This window comes from Ovis aries, chromosome 3, assembly GCF_016772045.2.
Source record: "Ovis aries strain OAR_USU_Benz2616 breed Rambouillet chromosome 3, ARS-UI_Ramb_v3.0, whole genome shotgun sequence".
NCBI lineage: Eukaryota > Metazoa > Chordata > Mammalia > Artiodactyla > Bovidae > Ovis > Ovis aries.
The window spans coordinates 222,326,147-222,352,755 of NC_056056.1; the positions used below are offsets into that span (position 1 = coordinate 222,326,147).

The window sequence follows — 26,609 nt, forward strand, 5'->3', positions numbered from 1 at the left end:
ATGCAGGAAGGGAGGCAGTCCCTGTGCCTAGGAGGATGGAGACCCCACGATGGGGGCGGCCCCGGCAGAGGGGCCTGACGTGGAGGCCGCAGACGCCAGGCTGAGAGGGGAGGGCAGGGTCTGGCTCTTGCTGTAGGACCAGGGTGGCCTGGAGAGACTTCACACCCATCCGTGTCATTTAGCAGAGATGGGTTTCTGCCGTGTTGTACCTTCCGGATCAGGCAGGGTCTGAGGGTCCAGGGTGGGCTTTCGGGGGGCTGGGGGCCTAGGGGAGTCCCCGCGTCAGTTGGGTAAGGGGCTGAGCTCAGCTAGTCTCTCTAGAAGAGGAGAGGTTGGCACCAGCTACAGTTACATGTTAGAGCCTGGACATCTGGAGGTCTGAGATGGGCCAGGAGGAGAGGGCCTTCAGGTCTGGTCTGCTCAAGGGCCTCCAATCCCACCACAGTCTCAGCGGTTCTTGAACCCAAGGCTGCCTTCTACCTGGCTTCCTGCTTGGTGGCCCAAGTTCATCTGCCCTGACAGCACCAAGTGCCTCTGGCCTCAAGGACCCAGGACCTCTTAGGTTGTCTGCTGCAAAGACAGCCCCAGCTCCTGCGCATCTCCGTGGCGACCAGGTCTCCATGGCAGGGGTCACTCTCCCAGGGAAGGGAGTGGAAGGCTCCAGCCACTGGTGTAAATACTCCCGAGTCAGCCCCCACTGGGAACACCATGTGCCGGGGCAATGTCTCTGGTCCTTAGGCAGGGGGCTGCAGTCCTGAGCCCATGTCATGGGTGTGGACACTGATGCTGAGAGAAACTCAGTGACCGTCCCCAGGCCACACAGGAGGCCAGGACAGAGCTGGAGTCGCAACCAGGCCTGTGCACCCCAGGGGGGCCTGCAGCTGTCCTGCCCCCCGGGGTGTCCTTCTGCCCTTGGTGAGGGGATGGGGCTGCAGAGAAGGGGCGGCTGGAGTTCTGGACTCCCTTCCCTGTGGCCAGGGAAGCAGACCTGGCCCAGGGCCCGCCCAAGGTCCTCTGCCATCTGCCTCACACACACAGGTCCACTTTAACAAGAGCAAAGTGGCCGCCTACACACCGGACACCTGGCCCCTCAGAAGGAAGTGACGCCCTCTCCCTGCGGGCTTGACCCGGGGTTAAAGGTGGTGGGGCCTGTTCCTGGTGGGCCTGGACCCCAGCGCTCTGCCTTCTTCCCAAATCCTGGGTGTCAATTCCACAGCCAAGCCCCAGGCGGGCAGGGCAGCGCAGCGTGGTGAGCAAGGCGTGCTGACCACTGAGGTCTCTGGGGAGCCAACACAAAGGGTAGCCCATCCTGGAGAGGACTTTGCCCCCTCCTTGACCCCCCTCCTTCCCCTCCTCCCCTCCCTGCCCCCACATCATGGGGCCTCCCCCAGCACTCCCTCTCCCACACCTCTCCTGGGGCAGCGGAGAAGTCCACGGCCCCAGCTCGTGTGGACGTTTCATTCCCCACGCACCGCAGGGAGGCCCGAGCAGCTGGCCTGTGGCCTGAAGGCATCGGGGCCCAGGTGGCAGCTGGTGGAGAGAGGTGAAGGCCTGGGGGGGGACAGAGAGGCAGGATGAGGGGACTGAGGACAGGGAGGAAAGGGGTGCGTGAAGGCATCTCTATGGGGGGGTTCAGGGTATGGGGCTGGGGGAGTTCAGGGTGTGGGGCTGGGGGGTGGAGGACAGGCGCCCCCTGAAGGGCAGGCGTGGAGGAGGAAGAATGGTGGAGGAGCCAGTCTAGGGGGTGGGGGTCCTTGCAGGAGGAAGAGGCACCCAAAGGAGGCTTCCCCGCAGGTCGGGGCAGGCACAGCCCCCCGGAGTGTGGAGGCAGGTGGGGGCAGGATCGTTCCAGGAGTGAGGAAGTCTGTTGGGGGTTACCAGTGGCCCAGGGACCCAGCACCTGAGGGTCCAGGCTGATGGCCCACCACCCAGTGTTTGGGACTGAGGCTGGGGCAGAGGCCCGCAGGAGCCCTGGTGGGACTGGGTATGGGGGAGGCACCCTCCCGGGGTCTGTGGTCACCCGCAGATGGAGGTACCCCAGGGGCAGGCAGTGCCTGGCACCAAGGAGCCAGCCAGCCCTCTGCCAGCCCTCTGGCCCATAGGCATTCAGCCCAGCAGCCCATGCTGCCAGGGAGGGGGCCCAGGGTGTGGCAGAAGGAACACAGGTTCAGGAGACCACCCCGCAGAGGGGCCGAGCCCTCACCGTCTCAGCCACACCCCAGCTGTGTGACCCAGGCCCTCTCTGAAGCCATCTCCTCACCCAAACTGACGACAAGCAGAGCGGCCCTTGCAGGTACTGGGGGGTCCCTGGGCCACAAACACCGGCCAGGTGGGCGGAGCAGGCAGACCCCGCGAGATGAGGCGGTGAGTGTCCAGCGCTGCTCGGGGCATGGGGCGCCCCACAGCCTCCCTCCCCCAGACACCCCAGGCCTTCCCCGGCACCCACCCGGGCCAACAGCGCCCACACTCGCCCCCGTGTCTCCGTTTTCTCTCCCCACTACTCATTTTTCTTGTCTCCACTGAGCTGTCAAAGCAAATCGGGGCTTCCCCGCGGTGGACCAAGAGGTTCGGTGGTCTCGGCCACAAGGCAGTCACGCGGCTTCTCACCAGGTGCCGGGGTTGCTGGGCGGGGCCTGGGGAGGCCAGCTCGCTTCCAATTGGCTGGTCTCGGGAAGGGGTGTGGCCGCGACAGGAGAGGGCGGGGACTGTCATTCACCCCGGAAGCAGCGGTCACTCCCGCAGCTGGGAACTGGGAGGTCCGAACATTTCTGTGGCCTGGACGAGGTCTCCGCTGCTGTCTGTGTCCGGGACCAGCCCGGGGGTGTTGGTGTTCCGTGAAACTGTTCATGTCCATGGGAGGACTGCCAGACCCAGCTGACGTCCCTGGGCCGCTCCCTGAAGCTCTAAGCTCTACCTGCCCCTACCGTGCTCCTTATCTAGCTGCGTGTGGGCCGACCCCCGCCCCACGAGGCTGAGCTCCAGGGACCTGTGTCATCTTGTCCCTGCATTATCCCCAGCACCTGGTCTAGTGCCGGGTGCACGTTGTGTCTAGTCTCTCGGTCACGTCCAGCTCCTTGCAACCCCTTGTAGCCCTTGCTGGGCTCTCTGTCCATGGGATTCTCCAGGCCAAGAGTCCTGGAGTGGGTTGCCATTTCCTTCTCCAGGGCATCTTCCCGACACAGGGATCGAACCTGCGTCTCCTGTATTGCAGGCGGGTTCTCTACCACTGAGCCTCCGGGGAAGCCCGCCTGGAGGTGCACAGTGGGTGTGTAATAAATGCCCCCTGAAAGGACAAACAAGTTGGAGTGAGCACAGAGTCTGGTGGAGTGGAGCCCTGTGCCATGAGGGAGACTGGCAGGAAAGGCAGGGGGCAGGCGGGCGGCCCCTGGGGCCCTAAGGACCCAGGCTGAGAGAGGGGGGGCTGGCTGTCCCTTGTAAAGGCCTTGAGATGCTCTTGAGCTCAGAGCTGCTGCTCGCAGTCTCCTCTCTTGGAGTTGCACTGAGGTGAGCCCATGAAAGGCTCTGACAAGGCCTGCAGAGAGGAGACAGACCTCTCGGACTTGGTTTACCTCACCATTTCCCAGACAGGCCTGACCACAGCGGCCTCACTGGTCGAGCCACACCAGCAGCTGTCCCACGGGACAGGAGCGTGGCCTGGTAGCTCTGCATTTGCCAGAGGTCCCTCGCTGAGGGGAGAGGACCCCCTGGAGGAAGAGCTCTGAGCAGTGGTGGCCCCTGGGCTCAGGCTGAAGCAGCTGTGCCCAGCCCGTGGTGGTGACTAGGAGAGCACTGGAGTGGCAGCTGTGAGACACATCGGGAGGCGACACCAAAGGGACCAGCGGCTTGACCAGGGCAGAGACGGCGGGCGGGAGGGAGGCCCAGGCCTCTCCAGCTTGACGGGCGAACAGCTACTCAAACAGAAGAGCCAGGCCCAACCCGAACCGGAAGCCTGTTAGGACCCGGAGCATGAGGTTTTGGACATGCTCCAGGGACTGACCTTGGGGACCACATGGGCTGGAGGTCTGCCCTGCAGGAAGTCAGGCCTGAGCGGCCAGCCCAGCCCCTGTGCCCCACCGGCTCTACACACCCTGCCCAGGGGCACCTGAGAGAGACTCCTGGGCTTCCTGGGCGCTCAGGGTCAGGGAGCGCTCCTCATACTCTGCTCCTGCAGGAACAATGAGGGCCGGGGCTGGGGGCAGAGGAGGGTCCCCAAGGACCCTAGGCCCACGGGGTCCCAGAACAGGATTGAGCTGGGCAGTGAGCCCTGAGAAGGGTCGCCAAGGCAGGACAGGAACTAATGATCGTAGTGCTCTGTTCTCAGGGAGGGACCTGGTCCTGATGGAGTCCGGGCAGCCACTGAGGAGCTAGGCAGGCAGGGGACCACGCCTGGTGAGCCTCAGGGTCTGGCCAAGCCAGTCCCATCCACCCACAGCCACGAGCTAGGGGGTGTGGCACCGAGCTATGGGTGTGGCCACGAGCTAGGGGGTGTGGCACCGAGCTAGGGGATGTTCCCCCAAGATCTCAGCCAGCAATGGGGCCTGAGAACGGTGATAACCACAGCAGGGAGGGTTCTCACTTGACCAGGGCAGACAGACTTGACCCCTGGCAGGGGTTGCACAAGCCCAACCGTGACTTAAGTCTCTGCCATCATGGGCCTGGGTCCCTATGTGTATAAAGCCACTTTAGCCCTGAGCACAACTAGGGCTTCCCCGGTGGCTCAGTTGGTAAAGAATCTGCCTGCAATGTGGGTTTGATCCCTGGTTTGCGAAGATCCCCCAGAGAAGGGAACGTTTACCCATTCCAGTACTCTGGCCCCGAGAATCCCATGGACAGAGAAGCCCGGCAGGTTACAGTCCATGGAGTCACAAAGAGACATGACTGAGCGACTTTTGTACATACGTAGCCCTGAGCACAACCGGAGAGCCGTGACCACTGGACCTGTGTCCGGAGCCCTGCCTCCCTGAGGGGCCCACAGAGCTCCCGGCCCCCGTGAGCCCCTGTTCCCCCACGTGCATGAGGTCTGTTGTTCAGTCAGTCGTGTCCGACCCTTTCAACCCCGTGGACTGCAGCACACCAGGCTTCCTTGTCCATCAGCATCTCCTGGAGTTAACTCAAACGCATGTCCACTGAGTCGGTGACGCCATCCACCATGTCATCCTTTGTCGCCCCCTTCTCCTCCTGCCCTCAAGTCTTTCCTAGCATCAGGGTCTTTTCCAGCAAGTCAGTTCTTGCATGAGGAAGCATGAGCTTGAAGGTCCCCGCTGTTTTTTCAGCTATGTGGGATGGGTTTCCCTCCTAGCTCAGTCCGTCAAGAATCCGCCTGCAGCGCAGGAGCTTGGTTCGATCCCTGGGTCAGGAAGATCCCCTGGAGGAGGGCATGGCAACCTACTCCAGTACTGCCTGGAGAATCCTACGGACAGAGGAGCTTGGGGGCTTCCCGGGTGGCTCAGAATCTGGTGGTAAAGAATCTGCCTGCAATGCGGGAGACCTGGGTTCGATCCCTGGGTTGGGAAGATCCCCTGGAGAAGGGAATGGCTACCCACTCTAGTATTCTGTCCTGGAGAATCATATGGACAGAGGAGCCTGGCAGGCCACAGTCCACAGGGTCCCAAAGATTCAGACACGACTTAGCGACCAGATGACGACGTGGGATGGGCGAGGCCTGAGGTGTCCACCAGGTGGCGTCCCGAATCCGACAAATAGCGCAGGTCTGGCTGGGGAAGGGGGGTGGTCCTGCAGACGCTTGCCCCCCAAGCCCCCAACACCCGCTTCCTATCCCGGGCAGCCTGCAGGGTCCAGACCAAGGGAGGAGAAAGGCAGATGGGTTCTGCCTCAGGCCAGCCGCCCCCGCAGAAGGCCAGGCCTCTTCTCCCCTCACACCCCCCGGGTGAATGTCTTGCTCCATTGGCCGTGGGGAGGTGGGGGGCAGCCCCCCTTCCAGCCACCGGGAGGACAGCTGTGCTTGTGTCCAAGCCCTGGGCTGGGGTCCGACCCGGCGTCTGTCTGCCCTTGACCCCAGCTTTGTCACGGGAGCCCACACTTCTGCTTCTCTGAGCCTCAGTTTCCCCATCTGCAAAACAGAGAAGAACCACGGCACCCCTTCCCCTCTGCCCCGGCCACCTGCTATGGGCCAGCATCTGCAAGCGGGGGGTCCCCAGCAGGGCAGCCCTCTAAAGTGGAGGGTGCCGCCTGTGCCAGGCCGCAGAAGGCTGCATGGCCGAGGCCACGCGGTCACGTGTAGCAGGGGTTAGGCTACAGAAGGCCCAAGATGAAAGCCTTGCTGCCCACCACTTGCTTGGTGGGGTGGGGAGTGGTGGTCTCGTCTGATCCCACCACAGGAGCTGAGTCAGGTGTCCCATCCCTGTGCGTCACACATGTTCGGGGTCACACGGCATGTCCCCTAAGGACAGGGGCCTTCCTCAACCCCCTCTGCACCCTGTGAGCCCAGTCACAGGGATGGTGGACTGTCAACACTGTTTTATCAGCATGGTCCCTGCTCAGTGGCCCTGGGGCAGTCACCACCCTCCTGGATCCTCAGGGAGTCCCACCCCCAGGAGAGACCTGGGGGCATCACTCAGCCACAGGGAGTTTCCCCGCCTAAAGCTCTGGGCTCACAGGACAGACTCCTGGCCAGGTGGGCAGGGAGCATGGAAACAGCGCTGACAAGTGGGCAGGTACCACCCCTGGGCTGTGGGCAGGCGCCACCCCTGGCAGCTGATAGGAGCCAGGTACATGTGGGCCTGGAAGCCGCAGGCTCTTTAATCTGGCTGACCCACAACCCAGTGAGAGACAGGCGGCCCAGCGAGTGAGATTGCCCCTTTGGCAGAGGACGTGGGCAGCTGCTGGCCTGGCCCCAAGGGAGCAGGCTGGGAGTCGGGCCAGGCCCAGTGGGCTTGGCCGTTTCAGTCGAGATTGGTGCTTAATGGGCAGCCTTGTCTGGGAGGCTATAGGCTGTGCAGCCTCACTGGCCTGAACAAGTTGGTCTTGAACAGGCGAAGGTCAGGCCACTGTCAAACCCAGCATAGGACCAGCCGCCCAGAGAGAGCAAACTGCTGGGGCCAGACATTGCCCAGTCCTTCCCTGCCTGGTTCACAGCCTTGTCTTGATCTCCCCCTGCTCTGGAAGGCTCACTTCCGGCAGGAGCAACCCTCCCCTGCCAGCCTGCCTCCAGCCACATGAGGCCACTGCCCCCCAGAGCGCACAGCACAGCCCTTCTCACGGTGGGCCTCGGCCTGGGATGCCCCTCTTGCTGCCGCTTGGCCCCATCGCCTCCCCTGGGCCTCCGTCATGGCCCCCACCCCAGCTTCTGTTAATCACCAGCCGTGGATGCCTGGCACCGTCTTGTCATTTGACCCTCCTGTAGGTGTTACTTTTTTCCATCCATCTCAGTGAGAAGCCTGCCCGAGCCCCCCAGGGCCCGGAACACACCCATTCAGGAGCACCCCAGGCCCAGGCAGGCTTGCACAAACCCCAGCATGCCCAGCCTTGCCTCCACCAGCCAGTCCTGGAGGCGGGAGTCCAGCCTCTTTCCCCTCCAGGGAACCTTCCTGGCAGCCTCCGCACCTGAACCAGGCATCCTCGAACAGCTGCGGATAGCTGACGGTGGAGGGGGAGAGGTTCGGGGTCCAGTGCAGCTCCAGCTGCAGATCAGCCAGAACGGAGTGTGCGTCACCTTGAGGGACCCACCTGGGGGTACAGCCCTCCAAATTATCCTTCATTCAGTCCTTTCCAGCTGGGAGACAGGCTCGGAACAGGCACTGGCTGTACTTGAGGATTAAAGGGACAATGCTGAGGGCCTTGGAGGCACAGGGAAGGAGGGAGGGCCACAGAGCAGAGGTGGGTCGGCGGAGGGAGAGTTCACAGAGAGCTTCCTGGTTCAGATAAGTCCTGAGTGGGGTTTTGTAGGATGAATAGGAGTTTGCCAGCTACGAAGTAGGGACAGGAATGAGAAGCCCCCTCGTTCACACTCTGACTGTGCAGTAATCTCCCATATACAAACAAGTTCCGTTCTGAGTCCAGCTGGCTTGAAAGTCCAACAAAGTTAGCTTAGCTACCCCACTAACACGAGCAGGTGTACAGGACTGTGCCGTGTGTGAGCACGCTCAGTCACTCAGTCGTGTCCGACTCTTTGAGATCCCATGAGCTGTAGCCCGCCAGGCTCCTCTGTCCATGGGGTCATCCCGGCAAGAACACTGGAGTGAGCTGCCCATTCGTACTCCAGAATACTCTACTCAGAATACTCTACTGTAATAGGTTTATAATACTTTTCACACGAATTAGACAGAAAAACAAAATTAAAGAAGCTTTTAATCTCATAGCACAGTACCCTGAAAAGTACGGTAGCCCAGCACTACAGCTGGCACACAGGGACTGGCGTCACGTGAGCAGGCGAAAGGAGCTCCTGACCAGAGCAGGGAGAGGAGGTGGGAGGCGGCGGAGCTGCAGGGCTGTGAGCAACGGGAGACGGAGGGCAAGCTGCCGTTTCCCTCACGCAGGACGCGAGTGTGTGCACAGACGCACGTTCACAGCCGGGAGGTCCATGCGTAGGGGCCTTGCTGTGTATGTGTGCTGTGTGCTGTGGGGGCCTGTGGGAGTTGCCGTGTGATATGCTGCTGGGATGGAAGGGCCACGGACTCCCTGTGGAAGCCGGGGCCCCTCATGTCCAAAAGGGCAGGTCCTTTCTAGAGTCAGTCTCAGAATTAATCCGGAAGATTTAGTTGCAGGTGAAAGAAACCCACGCCAAACCAGCTTAGGCCTAGAGACGGACTTACTGCCTTATGTAAGGAAAAATCCAAGAACTGGACCAGCGCCAGGCAGGGCTGGTTCAAAGGGCATCCCCGGGGCTCGGCCCCTGTTTCTGCGGACTGCTTTCCTCCACGTGCCCCGCTCCTCCAGCTGGCTCCACTGCAAAGGCGGAGAAGCCCAGGCCTTGCCCGCCCCACCCCTGCGCCATGGGAAGCTGCCCCCCCTTCCCCAGCAGTGAGTCACGGCTCAGCGAGCCCGGCTGTGTGTGCTCCCTGGCCGGGGTGGAGCCGGCTCCGCGGGGTCGGGGGTGGCAGTGGCTTGGCGGGCAGAGCCGAGCTGCTGCTCCTGGGACCGACACTGAGATCAGTGCCGGGAGGACATGGGCTTCGTGAGGGCCCTTGCAGTGAGTGACCTTGACCTGCGGAGGAAATGGGAACTTCCCGTCTGTGCCCCTGAGCCTGTCAGAGCGCTCAGCCCAGCGCGGTGGCCAGGGGCCAGGGAGCAGCGCCCTGGAGGCCAGGCCAGCGTGGTCCTGGCCATAACCTCCGGGAGGGCAGGGGAGGCACGGTGCTGATTGTCCTGCTTCTCTCTGGCCACTCAGGGCTCCACGGGACCCCCAGGGCACCTCTGGCAGCCACCAGGTGGGCACTGCTCATGTCCGCCCATTCTTCAGGCCAGGAACCAAGAGTCCTGCAGCCCATGGGGGCCTGGCGGCCTGTCTCACCCACAGCCTGAGCTGCCCTTCGTGACCTGGGCCCTGGGCCCGTAGCCCAGCCTGCTCTCAGCCAGGGCGAGCAGTTCGCTGCAGATGGGCACCTTCACCAGGGTCCCCGAGGGACCCAGGGGCAGCGTGGCACAGCCACCCTCCAGGCCACGACTGAGTGAGTGCCCTGTCTGGTGAGGGGGGCAGGGTGGGCAGCAGAAGGTTCAGCCTTGATACGCAAACCAGGCTGGGCAGAGGCCCAGGGGCGCCCACCTGCTCACCCCTCACGGGGTCCTCCCTGCGGCACGGCCTCCAGTCTCCCGCAGAGCCACTCATTCACTCAGTGCTGAGGACTGGGAGCGAGGTAGCCAGTCCAGGCCGGCTGCCCCCAGCCACCCACATATCCCTGACGGCCGTTTTCTCACCCTGAGCTGGCGCCAGCCCCAAGACTCCTGACCAGGGCTTCCCTGGTGGCTCAGTGGTAATGAATCTGCCAGCCGATGCCGGAGACACGGGTTCGATTTGTGATCTGGGAAGGTCCCACGTGCTGCAGAGCGACTAAGCCCGCGCCCCACGACTTCCGAGCCCAGGAGCCGCAGCCGCTGAAGCCCACTCGCCCCAGCGCCCGTGATCCCCAGCTAGAGGAGCCCCTGCAACTAGAGAAAGGGCTGCCCAGCAATGAAGACCCAGCACAGCCAGCAATGAATAAATAAAAATCATATTAAAAAATGAGAAGACTCCTGCCAGAGCCTGTCAGAGCTGGAAGGGCTCTTGGCCAGGCCTGGGGCTGGTGGTCAGCAACCGGAGGGGCCCTGGTGGTGGAGAGGTGCCCCCCGGCTCCTCCATCAGTGCAGGCAGAGGACAGGAGGTGCCCGCTCCCACACCCCACTTTGTACGACTCGGCTCCGGTGCTAAATGCAGAGGCACGGCTCGGCCGAGAGCCAGTCAGCCCAGGTCAGCTCCCAAGGCAGTTGGGCAGCCCGGCCACGACCCAGGGCCTGGGAGCACGGGTAGGACTCAGGCTATCCGTGGGGCCTCTGAAGGGCGGTCTGCTCGGGAGGCTGGCGACCTTCCCAAGGGCAGACCGCCAGGTGGCCGCCATATCTCCTGACTCCACATTCCCGCTGTCCCTGGAACCCCTCCTTGGGCTGGGCTTCTGACCGCCCAACTGAGCTCCGTGGGTGCTCAGGGCCCCAGGCCTCCCTGCAGTTCTGGCTCTAATCTCAGACCCTTCCATGGTCCCCAGTTTGCAGGCAGGAGACAGAAGCAGGGCAAGGTCAACCCAAGGTCACAGAGCTGGGGCTGGAAGCGTCTGCTGGCCCTGCCGACACTCCCATCACTCACACACACACCCCTGCTCCTACTGGGGGCACGGGGCCCTGTCTCACAGACCATCCCTGAGGTCACGCCTTGATCAGGGAGGTCGGGTACAGGTCTGTGGGTGCAAAGGCGACATCCCCCACCTACACAGCCTCTCACTCGGGCTGCATATCCCATATCTGTCTCCATATCCCAGCCCACTCCCCTCACGAAGGGGGCTCCACCATCAAGGGTGAATCAAGGGCAAGGGCTGTGGGAGGCATGCGCTCCCCAGCGCGGGGGTCAGGAAGGCTTCCTGGGGGAGATAACGTGACCACTAACCCAAGTCTTCGGGATGAGGAGGCAAGGACACCCCGACAAGGGAAGGGGTGGGCGCAGGGCTGGGGAGGGAAGCGTGCTGTTCACAGGGGAGGGAGCCCCTAGAGGGAACAGAACCTGCAGGCAAGAAGTGGGTGGGTGGGCTGCAAAGGGCCTGGGGCACCCTTGGGTCCTCAAAGGCCACAGGGAGGCTTCGATGGTTTTAGTGGGTGAGTGGGTGAGGAAAGTGGGGGATGAAGGGGGAGATAGGAGAGAGCTCTCAGGAGCCTTGGCTGGAGAGAGTGATGGGTTGGAGGGGCGGTGGACCATGTGGTGTGCAGCCCAGCCCCGACAGCTGGCTTAGGCAGACTGGCTGTCCGGTAGCCCCATCGGTAAAGACGGGGACCATGGAGGGGGTCAGACTTCAAGGCAATTCGGAGGTTCCTGCAAGGCACCTGGGGGGCAGACCAGTTGGAGACAGACCGGGAATCATTACCTCCTGTGGGGTCCGTGGAGCCAGACAGCAGGATGGGATGCGGGTGGGATGGGGATGGGGTGGGAGGTGATCCACTGGGAGGAGGAGGGGGAGGACTGCCTGGGCAGAGCCGGGAGCAGCGGGGGACACATTTCGGGTGTGAGCCAGGCTGAGGAGGGCTGGAGGGGCTGCGGCGTCGGAGAGGAGCAGGAGAGCCCAAGTGTGTCCCCAGCAGACCGGTGGGCCATGGGCGGGGCTCCAGGGGTGGAATAGACATCCTGGAGGCACTGAGGGGCCAGCAGGCACCCTGAGCGGCCAGCCACCCACATTGCCTGCCCAGCCTTCTCCCAGAAGCTGCTTCCGAATTCCCAGGCAGCCCGTGGGCCCCTGATAGGGCTCAGATCAGGGAAAGAAAAAATTAATTCTTTGTGCCGCAAAACTGCTGCCCTTTCCCACAGCTGTCACAATTCCGCCTTTGTTCCCCATGAAGCCAATGACTGAGAGACCAACCCTGTTCCTACGGCGGTGGGGGTCTTAAATAGCAGCCCCCCAGAGCCTAGGGAGGGGTCCCCAGAGGCCGGCCTGGAGCAGGTGGGCACGTGCCAAGGAAGACGATGTTCCCCCAGGATGGGCGGGAGCTGGCCCTCGGATCGTGCTTGAAACCAAAATACATGGCAAGATGCCCTCAAGTGGGAGAGGTTGAGAAATAAGCAACGCAGCTGGTCAAAGGTGCTGTCAGTTCGGTCCTGGATCCTGGAAGCATGCTGCCCACGCCCCTGGCTTTGCTGAGCCCACGGCATGTAGGTGTCGGGCGGGGCCGGGCCTGCACCTTCCCCTGGACCTGTCTTGGTGTCCACCTTCATCGCTATGTTAAATCTCCACAGCCGTCTGAATCGCCCAAGGGAGAAAATGCAACACTCACATGTGTGTGCACACAGAGACACGAACACACAAAAACAGGCCCCACACGCAGAAGTGGATGCACACTCGTACACAGATGTGAGCACACAGACATGCCCATGCTCACCCGTGCAGGCACACACGCTCATAGGCAAGCATGCACACAGAGACCTGTGCACCCAGATGCACACACATACACGCACGAGCGTGTACTCACGTTTGTGCACAGGTGTGCACACACGTTCATGTACCCTCTCAGGTGGCACGCAAAGGTGCACAGCTACACGTGTACACACACACAGACATAACTGCAAACCTGCCAGTGCGCACACCCATACACAAGCACACACACGTGCACTTGGTCTTGCACATGTGTGTGAGCTCAAGATGGCAGGCGGGTGACTCCACGCCTCCAGTGACTCAGCTGTGCAGAGCCTGGGGGTGGGCACAGCCTCACCTTTCTCCTTTGCTGGGTGGTGAGGAGGAGGTGTCCTGGGCTTGGGGGGCTCCCGGCGCTCCCCCTGTGGGCAGAACATGCTCAGCTCAAGGTCGGATTCCCTCGCTCTGTGCAGCTCTGTGCTGCTCCTGACTTCCAAGGGTGGGTCCTGGGAGGGGCTCGGGGGAGGGGCTGAGGGGGAGGACTCTCACCTCAGGCTGGGAGCTGGCTGTGCTCCCCCCGGGCCAAGGGGAGGGATTCGCTGTCAAGGTCACGACCCCTTTATTGTTCTGAAATAAGTACCCTCTGCACTATCTGTTCACAGAAAAATGGAGGCTTTGAGGGGGCCAGGGCCGAAATTCTGATTCCATCTCTTCTCCACCCCTCGGCCAATGGGTGACTCACGATCCAACAAGTGTAGGCTCAGCGCCCGCAACTTCCCAGGGGCTTGGGAGGACCTAACACGGAAGGAAGCTCAAGTCCTGTAATCCGGTTAAATGCAGGAAAAAGCCGTGTGTGGCCGTGGCGGCTGCCACCACCACCTCCCTGCCCTCCTGGCCCCTCCCAGGGCGTGTCTGGGGGGCTTTAGAGTGTGTTTGGGGGGTTGCCACTGGAACTGCCCTTGGAGGGGGGCGATGGACAGATGGATGGTGAGCTCAGTGAGCATCCCTTCCTCAGTTACCTGGGCCATGGCCAAGGAAGGTTCTGGAAACATGGCCACTACCCACAGCCCTCTGCATTGCCAGAAGGGCTTGTGGAAACAGCAGTGGGCCTGACGGGGTAGGACCATCACTGTCTTCTCTCTGCAGATGTGGAAACTGAAGCGTGCAGAGGTGAAATGACTTGTCCGAGGCCCCGGAGCCTGTCTGCTCCAGTGGCCACGCGGTCGAGCCCTATGGGGACACAGTAACGCCCCTCTAGGATGGTCACGTCCTGATACCCGGAACCTGTGAACGCCTTCCTCTGGTCTCTTAAATGTTTTTTTTTGTTCACGTATCCGGCTGCTCCGTGTCTTAGTTGCCGCACGAGGGAGCTTCAGTCACAGGATGCGAACCCTCAGTTGAGGCATGTGGGCTCTGCTTCCCTGGCCAGGGGCTCCAATCTGGGCCCCCTGCACCAAGAGTGCAGAGTCTTAGTCACTGGACCACCAGGGAAGTCCCGATATGCTGCCTTCTACGGCAAAAGGGACTGTGCAGACGGGATTAGTTAAGAATCTTGAGATGGGGAGATGGTCCTCGATTTCCCCCGAAGGTCCAACGTCATCACAAGGGTCAGGAGAGGAAGGTGGAGGTCGGAGTCAGAGGGAGACCAGGAGACGCGGAGCTGCTGGCTTGGACGTGGGAAAAGGGTCCATGGGTCAAGGCACGTGGGCGCCTCTGGAAGCCGGCAAAGGCCAGGAGATGGATTCTCTCTTGGAGCCTCCAGGGGAAGCTGAGCCCTGCCCACACCTGTCCTGAGTACCATGAGACCCACATGAGACACTGACTTCAGGACCTGCAAGAAAAGAGACTTGAGTTGCTTTACTCATTTATTTCGATTTGGCTGCGCCAGACCTTCGTGGCAGTGTGCGGGCTCTAGCTCCCTGACTAGGGATCGAACCCAGGCCCCCTGCACTGGGAGCACGGAACCTTAACCACTAGGCCTCCTGGAAGTCCCACTGGTGGTTTTTCAGCCATTTCTCTTGTGGTCACTTGTTTCAGCGTCCACAAGACGCTTGTACGATGGCTGGGCTCTTGACCTCCACGGGCTTCTCTAGTCTCACTTAACGGTAGTTCATGAATTCTTCCCCACTTTCTTAGAGGCTTTGTCTATCCCCCTCCCAGTAGACCCAAAATCAGCCCTACCATGCCAGGAATGGGGAGGCTTTCTCTTCCATGATCAGGGTCAAAGCTGCTGAAACTCCTTGTCCCGTGTGGCCTCCCGCAGGAGGGGAGAAAGACTCAGAGACAGCCTGTCTGTGGGCCTGGAGGAGGCTCCCAGACGCCCCTGTCTTCCTGGCAGCACCCCTTCGTGCTGTCTTCCTTCAGGTGTATGTGTGGTGGGGAGGGCCTGATTTCCCCTGGGCTGAGCACACTCCTTCAAATGCCCTCTCGTCCTGGAAGATCCGGGAGCCAAGCGGCACTAAAACCATGAGCCTTTAGGAGCGTTAATTTTATGGCATGTGAATTATACTGAGAAAAGCGTTACATCAAAAAGAGGAGAGAAAGGGAAGCATACGTTTGTTGAATTCTGGGGGCAGTGGCAAAGAATATCCACAAGGACTATTAAATTACACTCCTTCTTCCACCTGCTAGATTTTCTTCACCGAGGGCGACGAAAATCACAGATTGCGAGAGACCGCTTGCAGAAGCAGACACGGAGAAGCAGCACAGTCCTGCTGTAGAGCGCAGGGCACTGTATCCAATACCTTGTGATGAACCGTAAGGGAAAAGAATGAACGGAATATGCACGTATATACATATAGCTGAATCATCTTGCTGTACAACAGAAACTAACACAGCATTATAAGTCAACTATACTTAAATTTTTCGAAACTAGGAATCATCCCAAGAGACAAAGAAAACAACTTGAGAATCTAGCTACACCTTCTATTAAACCAGACATTAAGAAGATTTGAAAAAATGGTCTTCAAAATTTGGGGTTAAGGCTTTCAAAATTATAATCATTTTCACAAAAGTATTCTATATGTTAAGATACGAAGAGCTTATTATCATTTTATATGAATTAATAAATACTTAAAAGTTTTTTTCAGTTGTATTTTCTAACACCAGAAATATTGACAAATATAGCCCTCAGAGACAAAATGTTTTGGGGGTTCTCAATAGCTTTTAAGAGGATGAAGGAATCATAAAACCAAAATGTTTAAGAATCACTATCTTACACAACCACCGTACACTGATTAGAATCAGGAAGTCAACACTATCTGTGGGACAGACCTCATTCTGATTTCACTAAATGTTCCCCAAATCTCCTTCACAGCAGCTAAAAATCCGGAATGAGAAGTGGGGAGCCATCGGTGCGTGGGATGACCAAAGTCTCAGTTCTGAAAGATGAGAAAGTTCTGGATGCTGGTGATGGGAGCCTACAGGGTGAACGTCCTTAATGCCCGTGAACCATGTGCCTAAAAATGGAACACTGTGTGTCACGCGTGTATTTTTTAATATTTATTTCTTTGGCTGTGCTGGGTCTTCATTGCGGCATGTGGGATCTAATTTTCTGACCAGGGATTGAACCCGGGCCCCCTGCGTTGGGAGCTCTGAGTCTTAGCCCCTGGACCACCGGGGAAATCCCTATGTTATGCATTTTTTTGTTCAGTTGCTAAGTCATGTCTGACTCTTTTGCAACCCCATGGACTGCCAAGCTCCTCTGTCCATGGGATTTCCCAGGTAAGAATACTGGAGTGGGTTGCGCCACCTGGGAAGCCCATGCGATGTATATTTTATCACAGTTAAAAACTACTATGTTAAAAGGAAGTCATTTATTTAAACATAAGGAATATCATGTGTGTCATAATAAAAACAAGCAAAATGATAAGACATGTGATAAACTTCACTGTAAAATAACTGTGGTATGAAAAAAAGCAATCACTAGTGAAATTTTTCTGCACAAAGTAGCTGGGCATTGTTAAATCTGAACATGCACGATGTAAATTCTTTTTTAAAAGGAACTTTTAAAAAAAGTTAATCATTTCTGTCATGTTTATTATTAGTAATCTCAGATAAAATCCTAACCCCCAAGAAGCAAAGAGACTAGTATAACACAGAGAGATCGGCAGAGGCGATGGGGCTAAGAGAGCTCAGCAGAGGAACACAGGCCAGAGAGGGGAGATCTGGGAGGTCTTCCTGGAAGAGGTGGTGCCAGGACAAACAGAAGGAAAAGGAGATGCCCTGCAGAAGCAGAAGCACATGGGACGTGGTGGATTGCAAGCAGAGAGGCTAGAGAAAGAGGTGGGAGTGTGACCTTGGCTGACCCCAAGTATCAGGCCTAAGGGCTCTGCCCAGGCCTGTCCGGCTGCAGCAGGGCAGGAATATGGGCTGGGGAGCGGCTGTGCAGGCAGGGCGGAGCCTGGTGCTGGAGGGTAAGGGGAGTGAGACTTGAGGGCCAGGAGGAAAGGGCGGGGCCAGCAGAGTTGGGGGCGGAGTCAGGGGCCGCCCTTCATTAGTCCGACCTTGACAGTGACCCTCCAAGGGCAGCCTTAAATCCCCCGCACAAGGAAACTGAGGAGCTGAGAGGTGAGGCAGCTGGCCAAGTTCACCCAGCAGAGCTGGGATTAGCGCTCACCACCATGGTTGCCTGAGCCTGCCTTTCGGGGCCTGGCCCCGGCCCCAGGAGACTCAGCAAGGATTCCATGGGATCCTGCCCTGAAGGGGCCCCCCGGTCCAGAAACTTCCAGGTGGACCTCTGGTCCCGCCGAGCGGCCCTGCCCCAGCCGGCTTCTGGGGCTCCCTTCCAAAGTGGGGCAGGAGCGATGGGGTGGGGAGCCCTGGGTCCCTCTGGGCAGTGGCCTCCTGTCTCCCTAGCGTGAGTGGAGGATGCACGGGGCAGCCAGCCCAGGTTCCTGCCGTCCTGAGAATTTCCCAAAGTGTGTCCCATCCCATAGCTTCTTCCTCTCGTTGACAGGATCTATCACTCCTACTGGGTTCTAACAAGAAGGCAGAGCGTATTTTTAGACTGAAGCAGCAGGCAGCAGAGGAGAAGTCCCCGGAAGAGGAAGCAGAAGCCTGGGGCGCGTCCCCTCCCTGGTGCGGCCTTGGGACGGGACTCGGCACAGTCTGCCTGCTGGACGTCTGCACGAGCAGGGCTGCGGGACTTTCAGTGGCCCAGCCTTGGCCTGGAAGGTTCCAGCCCGGAGAAGAAGCCGATATCCCCCAGGCCGCAGACCAGGGAGGCTGGTCCCAAACGCCTTTCCAAAGCCCAGAGCACGAGTCGCTGATCTCAATTCACGCAAGAGATCAGCTGGAAGAGTCATGTGTCCGCCTTTCCCCCAGTGAGGCAGGAAAAATCGCCTCCCTCGTGGGCCCTGGCAGCTGGCTCCTGGGGTATGTCACGGTCACACCCCCTGAGCACGACTCAGAGCCTCAAGCTGGCAGGGGACGTCTGAGATCAGCCAGCCCGGCCTCTCAGTTTACGGTCGGGGAACAGACGCAGGGCGGTCGCGGCTGCCCAAGGTCACAGAGCCCGGGAGGGGAGGGCTAGGCACAGTGGAAACAGTGAGTACACGTGAGCCGGCTGACAGGCACCATGCCCAGGCCTGCGGTTCCCAGGTATAAGGCTCAGAGAGGTGGGTGACCTCGCCAACGCCCTCTCCAGGCAACGGAGCCAGGAGGGAACTCCAGGCACCTGAAGTTACCCACCAGCTTTCCTTTGGACCAATAGCACCCTTCAGGGACATGCTCAAAAATCCCCTAATAGTTACCGCCTCCCCTGTGCCAGGTGAGCTGGGAACACGAGTGGCCCAAGGCCCAGTCTTCAAGCTGTTTAACAGATGAACCAGAAGATAAGCAAATTTCATCAAGGATTGAAACAGTGCTTTAAGCTTCTGTGTCTAGTAATGGCGGACCAGATTCTTTGCACTAACTCTCTCCAGAAGCAAGTAAACATTTTGGATAAAGGAGTTATTTAAAAATTATGTTACAGGCCTCTAAGTGTGGCCGAGGTAGCAGAGAACCACCAGAGGCTAAGTCTGGGGGCGCGGGGAGCAGGAACGGGGCGATGGCGCTGCAGCTGTCTTGCCCTGAGGGCCTTTGCCAATCTGGAAAGGCCAGGCCTCGACCTTGGGGTCGGGGGAGACACATGTAAGGACAGAAGTCAAGATCAGAGGTGTCTAACCAAGGGATTCTTCTCCGTTTTAAGCTGGAGGCGGGGAGTCAGGAACAAGGGGGTACAGCCCGCCTTGCTTTCCTGGAGGAAGTCAGGGCTGGGATCCCTGGGTGGTGAAACTGGCATCACTCTTGGAAGGGGCCATCTCAGTCCTTAGCATGTCCTTAGCGATCCCTAGATCTCCCTGCAGGGAGGGACCATTTTGAAATTAAACTCAGCACTAACACTTGCCGGAAAGTTGGTTTAATCTAACGTGCTTCAACTTAGAGAAAAGAAATGAGGGGTCTACAGTCCCGTGTCTCTCCCGCCAGCCACCGAAGGGCCCCGTCGGCCAGGATGCTGGTCCCACGTTATCTGCGGCAGGCCCCCGGCACCTTCTAGAGTGTTCCAGAGTGTAGATTTCAGTTTCCCTGCTGCCTCCCATGAAAGTCGGGCCCTGCACACCTCAGGCTCCCAGGCAGAGGAAGGACTCTTCCCCAGGCCTGGCCCCCACCAGAGGGTAGCAGGTGACAGGCCAGCTGGGGCCCCAAGTGGGTGTGACGCTGGCAGGCTCCTGAGGCCACTACCCACACTTCGCCAGAGATCAAAATCAGGCCCTCGTGTAGGATTTTATATTCCCGGCTGCAAGTCTCAACATAAGCCGAAGTGTTGACGGGAAAGTAAGCATCAGAAGGCAGTCTGCAGGAGAGAGCCAGGCCAGAGGACGGGGCCAGGGGGCCTGCGCGGCGCGCTGCGCGTTTATCAGCAAACAGAGCTTGCTGGGCCCAGCTGGCGTGGACCTGGGGCTCACAGACCCACATTTTACCCGGTTTGGGGGATGGCCGTGGGGCCGCGGAGTCAAAACACAGCTATTATCAGTTATTATCAGCATCTTTTTAGTAAGAAAAGGCATTTTTGACAAAAAAAACAAAAAACAAAAAACAAAAAAAAAACGGAGAAGTGCCAAGGACACACCCAGGGACAAAGAGGACACTTCTTTAGATCAACTAGCTTTACAGAAAACTCGCCAAAAGCTCTTTTGTCCATTTTGCCACAGACTGGGAACATTTTGTTAAACATGGGCTGTCCCCTCAGGGGACTGTGGCCCAAGAGCTACTTGGTCATGTTAGTGAACACCGAGGCCTGGAGATGCTGGCTGCTCCTTGGCATGTTATGGGGGCTGGTGGGGGTGGGTTCCAGGCCCTGTGCACTCAGGGCTGAAGACCTGGGTGAGGGCAGCTGGCAGCCGGGCTGGGAACCTGCAGGCCACTCAGGCTGGAGGTTACGCTGCCTTGACCGGCTGGCAGAACTCTTCTGTGAAATGTGGGTGCCTGTTCAGTCACATCCAGCTCTTCGCGACCCCAGGGACTGTAGCCCACCCGGCTCCTCTGTCCATGGGACTTTCCAGGCAAGGATACTGGAATGGGTTACCATTTCCTTCTCCAGGGGGTCTTCCCAACCTAGGGATCAAACTAGAATCTCTTGCATCTCTTGCATGGCAGGAGCATTCTTTACGGCTGAGGCCCCCAGAAAGCCCTAAAGATGGGCACCAGCATAGATCTGAGGGTCGCGAGAGGGAACAAGGAACAGGTGCTTCGCCTGGTGTCAGGAAGTTTCAAGGACTCAATCGTGTCGGCCGTTCTGAGTGGCGAGGCGGGAAGGAGAGAGGCGCAGTAAAGACAGTGCTGAAGTAGGCAAGCGCCGTTGGGGGGTGGTGCCAACACGGGGAAGAGGGTGGCTTTGCAGGTGGGATGGGCGCCAAGCAGGCTTCCTGGAGGCGGCCCGTGGCAGAGCCCTCAGGCAGGCGGTCGCCAGGTCCCAAATGTGACCCACCCATCAGGCCCTGTCCCTGTACTTCCTCTACCCTCCTTCCTAATTCTCACCCCAGGACCCCTGGAGCTTGGCATTGCCACCCCATTTTCTCGAGGAAAAAGTTCAGATAGGAGTTCAAGCCATTTGTCTAGGATTATGCTATGAGTAAAAGGCAGAGCAAGGTTTTGAATCCAGGTCTGTTTGATTCCACATCTCAGGTTCTGTCTGTTAACTTCATGAGGGAATTGGGGGTGCCCCAGAGAGAGGCGATGATCCCCACATATATGTGAATCTATTTTGCATTTGTGGGTCACCTCACCTGTTTTATCTCTGCATCTCCTCCCCCCAGACCTTGCCCACCTACAACAGTGCGTTTCACACTCAGGACCCCCCTCCCCAGGTCAGATAACTGAGAACTCCAGCAGGGCAGAATGTCCTTTACTGACCAAATTCATCCATACATTGGGCCGCTCAGGTGGCTCAGTGGTAAAGAATCTGCCTGCCAGTGCAGGAGCTGTGAGTTTGATCCCTGCGTCAGGAAGATCCCCTGGAGAAGGAAATGGTATCCCACTCCAGTATTCTCGCCTGGGAAATCCCATGGATAGAGGAGTCTGGCGAGCTACAGTCCTTAGCGTTGCAAAGAGTTTGACACGACTGAGCACACGCTCATGGCATAGCATCTGTCAGTTCAGTTCATTCGCTCAGTCGTGTCCGACTCTCTGCGACCCCGTGGACTGCAGCACGCCAGGCCTCCCTGTCCATCACCAGCTCCCGGAGTTGACTCAAATTTATGTCCATTGAGTTGGTGAGGCCATCCAACCATCTCATCCTCTGTCGTCCCCTTCTCCTCCCGCCTTCAATTTTTCCCAGCATCAGGGTCTTTTCCAGTGAGTTAGTTCTTCACATCAGGTGGCCAGAGTATTGGCGCTTCAGCTTCAGCATCAGTCCTTCCAATGAATATTCAGGACTGACTTCCTTTAGGTTGGACTGGTTGGATCTCCTTGCAGTCCAAGGGACTCTCAAGGGTCTTCTTCAATACCACAATTCAGAAGCATCAATTCTTCGGCACTCGGCTCTCTGAATACATCATACTTGACTGTGCTTTACACGTATGATGAGGTACACGATGTACTGTGCTCTATATAGGTGATGCTTTATACATCCTGCAGCATCCATCCACCATTCTTCACTGTGAGACTCTCTCCTTCTGGATCACTTAGGTTCTGAAGCTCCAAGCCCAAGCTCAGAACCCAGCAAACGACATCTGTGAGCCAGCCCGTCCCAAGAAGCTTAAGCCACCTGGGGCAGAGTTGTTCGTGATGGTGAGGAGGGAATCTGACCCTAGGGAGGGATGGTGGGGGCTGGGGGAGCACGGCTGCGAGGGTTCTCAGGAACAACAGAGACAGAGACTGGAGACAGAGACCCACGCCCCGGTGGAGACTACGGGAAAGCCAGTCTGGGGACTTCGGCTGGGGACAGGTGAGTAATCAAAGGGCCTGGCGTTTATGATGGACGCAGTTGTTGGACCTGCAGAAGGTTCCAGACCCTGCCGACCTCAAGCGGGTGCAGCGCTGTACCCACCCCACCGCCACTTCCATGATAACAACTGGTTAACATGTATCATTTGCAACTTGTTACTGGTGTGATGGAGTCAAGCTGGCCTCCCACTCCCCACCAGGTCACAGGTTACTGCCCACCTCCGCCTGTCTGGTGCCCTGTCCACTCTCCCCTTGAACACGGCCTCTTTCTCCAGCCACAAGCTTGTGCGTGCACTGTGGCCCCGCTGAAGCGCTGGGACCAGACTGGTCCTTCACAGTTGGCTCCTGGGCCTGCCAGAGACAGCCAGGGGGTCGGGCCAGGAGAGCACGGACTTGGGGGCCAGGCAGCTGCACCCTGGGGTTACTCGAGGCTGGTGCCCTCTTCTGCACCCATGGTAGAGTGGGTTTGGACTTGGAGAGCCAGGTTCTCGGTCATTCTCATAGCCCTCGGCCAAGGGCTGTCCACTCCCTTTGTCTCCACGTCTGCAGAATGAGATGAACCCAGCTGTTCTTTGGGACCTTTGTGAGTTCCAGCCTTCAGGTGACAAGACTTGGTTACCTGGACCCCTGAGGTTTCGCCATCACTACTAGGAGAGCAGCCATGCACACACTCAGGGTTGGTCCCCGCTGAGGTCCAGTCTGGACCACAGGGCACCTCCGAACCGGCCAACAGTGAACTCGTCCTTTCTCAGCCAGTGTCCCTTGCCCCTGCTGACTTCCACCATCTCACCAGAGGTCACGCGTCCAGGAGATCAGAGGCCACTGTCCTGGTTGATGACACCCCAGAAGCACAAACTCCATCTCACTGGGAGGCTTTGCACATCAGCAACGGGCAAGCAAGTGACCCGCAGAGGCTTGGACAGTTCCCGGAAAAGGGCTTAGCTCGACTGCACAGCAAAGAGATAGACTGCTGTCTGGGGCCTGGACCCAACCCATGGTAGACGCCTCACCCCTGCAGGGGTCAGGGCCAGTTTCTGAACACAGGTGGTGACCTCACCTGCTTACACATCCAGGGTCTAACATGCCACCTAGTATCTGGTGATGGGAGCCTCCGCCAGCTACTCCCTTCCTGTCCTCTGAACGTCCCCAGCTTCCTGATTTCTCCCCTGAGGCCATGGGAAACCCTGTCTGCCCTTGTGGGATTAGGTCCATTCAGGTGTGGGCACCACAGACAGGCTTCCTATCCTGGGCTCTGCAACTGGTCAGTATGACCTGGTGGGGGATGTGTGTGTGCCTCAGTCCCCCTATTGTAAAGTGGGCACAAGAATAATTATTTCTCCAAACGTCTCCAAGACTAGAAAATGTGAAACAGGATCTGAAAGAGCATCAGCACCAATTAAATGGAAGCAATGAACGAAGACACACACAACCCCCACTGCTCCTGGTATTCACCAAGGCTGCAAAGAGGAGCTGAGGCAATGCTCAGAGGCGTACTTAGGAGCACTAAAGTGTCCCTCAAGCTGCAAGGTGCTGCTCTGTCCCAGTGTAGAAGGCTGTTTGTGTTGTTGTGTTGCCCAAGCTTTGTCATCAACACAGCAGTTGGGGGGTGGAGGCGGGAGGGAGAGACTTCCAGGAGCTGGGGCTGGGAGAGGGATGTCCTTTGTGACAGTATCTCCTATTCTGGCTGTGACGGGCTTTCCATGGCTAACAGAAGTCTGTTCAAGGTAAACAGGAACCTATGGTCCCCTGGGGGCTGTGTGTATGGAAACTCGCATGACTACTCCCATGAGAAAAATCCTGAGCATCCTTATACTTTTTCCTGAGGAAGGGGAGGCAAGGGACTGGCTGAGAGCATTTGTTCAAATGTGATAGCTTTGATTACATTACATGCGTGGAAAACAAGCTTTCTCTCCCTAAAATCTTGGAAGCCCCAAGAAGATCATTTCTGTATGTCTGTGGGTGTACATACGACTCTGTTGACCTCTAGGCAGCTTCCTTCGCCCTTATTCAAAACAGTTTTTACCAGGTCTCTCCAGCTGCCTGGTTTAACTGGGTCTACAGCAGACAATCACGGGTGTGTCTGGGGAGAGAAGCAGACACCCTGCCATTCCAACTCTTCGGTTCTTGATCTGTGGTGTGTCAGGTGACATCTCCGAGCTTGGATGCCCTCGTAAGGACAGGAGCGCAGTTATGGGCCCTCTAGCTCCGTACATAAACAATACTGTTGCCTGCTCAGCCTGTGAGATATCCAGGATGTAATGTACACGGATCACTTGGTAAACTCTGAAACATAATACAAAAACTGCCCATCGCTATATAGCATGCGCAATAAAAGCTGGGCTTGTCCAGTGTGTGTTAGTGCGAAGGTATTGAGGGTGTCTGCTGGGTGGGGCAAAGGTCGCCACAGGTATGCAGCCAATCCACAAGGGTGAGCCTAAGACATCCGTATAAGGGGCCACCTCCGCCGGGTCTCCAGCGTCTGTGCGTCATGAGGGAATTTGCTTGGAGCTGTTTCCCGCCCCAGTAGGTCCTTCTGGGCGCTCGCCGCCACAAATAGAACAGTGGACGGAGTCGCGGGAGGGCAAGGAGCAGGGCCGACATAGCATACATTTCGTTCCCAAAGGAGGGGCGTCCCGATGCGCTGGCACCTGGGGCTTTGTGCCTTCGGGCGCGGGGAGCTCTGGCGTCACCGCGCAAACAAAGCCGCTTTGCAGCTCTTGCTGCTCGCCGTTGGCTCCCAGGCCGCGACCTCCCCTCCTGCGCTGGCAGAAGCCCAGCTCCTCGGCTAGGCACAGAGTCAGCCCCTCTCCCCCCATTCACTGGGGGAGGGTAGGCTCATCGGACAGCCGGGGGCCGGGGCCGGGGCCGGGGGCGGTGAGGGGCGGCTGGTCAGAGTCGACAGCGCCTCCGGGCACCTGGGCCCGGTGCCCTTCGCTCGTCTTCGTCCCCCGCCCGCCGCCCCCGGCACCTCCGCCACCTGTTGACGCGCCCTCCCAGCCAGCGTTCTCGTTCCCCCGCCTCTGCAATCCGGGGTCCCCGGGACAAGGTCTTTTCCCGCCTGTCCTTGGCCCTGCGCTCTCCCCAGACTCGAGGGCACCCCGCGCCTCGGTCCCGGGTCTAGACCAAGCTCCTCGAGCGGCCCGGGCAGAGCTGGGCTCCCGGAGGGAAGGCGGGGCCTCGCCAGCGTGGCCCGGGCCGCGGGCGGGAACCCCCACCCGGCCGGCAGTCTCGCGCCGCCCCTCCTAGACTTCGGCCCTCCCCCAGTGAGCGGGGCCGGACGCGCGCCCAGGTCCAGCCACACGCCGCGTGCTCTCACGCGCGCTGCGCCCACGCGGGTGACCTTGAACCTCCGCGCACCCCCGCCCCTGCCTCAGTTTCCCCGCTAACGCCGCTGCCGCGGGACAGGAGGTGGGCGCCCCCCCGCCGAGAGCGGTCCCACCCCCGCCCCCGCGGGCAGCCAATCGGGCCCCGCCGTCCGGGGGCTGTGTCCCCGCGCGGGGTGGGGCCGGGGGCGGGGCTTCCTGGAGGGGCCCCCCCTGCGCGAGCGGCCCGGCCTGGGGCGGGGGGCGGAGGGGCGGCGCGTGCCGCGGGGGCGCGGCTGGCACGGGAGTCGGGAGGCGGCGCCGGGCAGGGGCAGGGGACGCGACGGCCCCACGGTGGGGGCAGCGGGCGGCAGGGGCGGAGGCGGCCGCTAGCGCCCTGCCCGGCGCCGCCTCCCTCGGCGTGCTCGCCCGGCGGACCGGCAGGCGGCGGACCGCGCGGCCCCAGGTGCCAGGCGGCGGGCGGGCGGGCGCGCGCGGGGGTCCGGGGGCCGGGCTCTCCCCCGAGAGCGGCGGCGGACGGGGAGGGGCCGGGTGGCGCATGCGCGGGGCCCCAGGGCGCGGGGTGAGGGCGCTCGCTGCTGGCTAGTGCTGGGGATCCCGGGGCCCAGGGGGCCTCCCCTTGGTCGGCCTCCCTCCGAGCGCCCGGGGCCTGCCTGGAGCCCCGGCGTCCGCAGCTGTCGGTTGGGACTGGGGCCTGGGCAGGGGTCGAGGTCCGGTACCTCAGAGACACTAGGTGCTCAGGTTGTCCCCCACTCCGGAGAGAAGGCCCGCCAGGCGGGGGCATCAGGCTCGCCCTTCTTTCTGCATGGTCGAGTTTGGTTGTCCCCGACTGGGGGCGTTTCCGAGACCTCCGAGGGTCCCCTAGGCCAGGTGGCCCGAGGTCCGGCAGACTGACCCTCGTGCGCCGGGCGGCTGAGCTCGGATGGGAGAGACAAGCGCGGGTTAGTTCAGCTTTGAGGAACTGCCCCCACCTTGCGCCTAAGCGCCATCGGGAGACCCGGACGGGCCGAGCCCAGGGCAGCCTCCGCGGGACTCCCCGGGTCCCCGGCTGCGCGCGGCCGTCCTGGCGGAAGTCCGGAGGGCTGGTTCTGCCCCTACGCGCTCCGCAGTCTAACCGGGAACCACGGCACACCCGTGCTCTCCTGCCTTTTGAAGTTTAAAGGCCGGTGGCTGCTTCGCAAACGTCAAGATTCTTTCTAAGAAAAGTCCGGGCTTGGATACTGCCTTGGATTTCGCGGAGCGCCCTGGGCCGTTCGCGGCCGCCGGCCCACCCCTAGTCCCTGCCGCCCCTCCCCAAACTCCGGAGTCCCCTCCTCCCCCA

At 59.7% G+C, this 26,609-nt stretch overlaps 1 protein-coding gene and 1 long non-coding RNA gene across 4 annotated transcripts in view; one reads left to right on the plus strand and one right to left on the minus strand.

Moving 5' to 3' along the window:
• Positions 1-13,141: 13,141 nt before the first annotated feature.
• On the minus strand, positions 13,142-26,534 carry LOC121819246 (uncharacterized). Its single transcript, XR_006059507.2, has 2 exons — positions 26,008-26,534; positions 13,142-14,370 (listed from the first exon to the last, which is right to left on the minus strand). It is a non-coding gene; the product is annotated as an uncharacterized LOC121819246 (long non-coding RNA).
• PPARA (peroxisome proliferator activated receptor alpha) overlaps positions 25,601-26,609 on the plus strand; it is a 70,813-nt gene continuing 69,804 nt past the window's right edge. For 2 of the 3 annotated variants that reach the window (XM_027968213.2, XM_042247880.1), the window contains exon 1: positions 25,601-25,733. The gene's annotated coding sequence lies outside the window, so the exon portion shown is untranslated. Of the gene's footprint in view, positions 26,230-26,609 lie in introns of all 3 variants that reach the window. The other variant, XM_042247881.2, reaches the window with a different exon arrangement.